Below are 308 nucleotides of genomic sequence, written 5' to 3'. Positions count from 1 at the left end.
CGGTAGGCGAGGCGTGATGAACCGTGTTGCCAGAAGGTGGGCGCCACTTTCGACGGCCGTGTAATGTAATTCTGATTGAGAAAGTAAAAGTCTTTTTTTTCCCTTCGTTTTTTTTTTTTATTATTATTATCAGTGACTTGGTTTCCACCTGTCGCTTTCACAAGCTTTTGCGTTTTGTCGTAGTAGAAATGGTGTTTATGGTCTGCCTCTGATGTTCACAATTGAGCTAATTGGGAATAACTCTTGCCTTGGTTAGTTAAATTTTGCGGTTTGTGGGATAATTCATGAAGGCTGGATGTATAACAAGG

Source organism: Penaeus monodon, chromosome 23 (genome assembly GCF_015228065.2).
Source record: "Penaeus monodon isolate SGIC_2016 chromosome 23, NSTDA_Pmon_1, whole genome shotgun sequence".
Lineage (NCBI taxonomy): Eukaryota > Metazoa > Arthropoda > Malacostraca > Decapoda > Penaeidae > Penaeus > Penaeus monodon.
Note: the sequence above shows the minus strand (reverse complement) of the source record.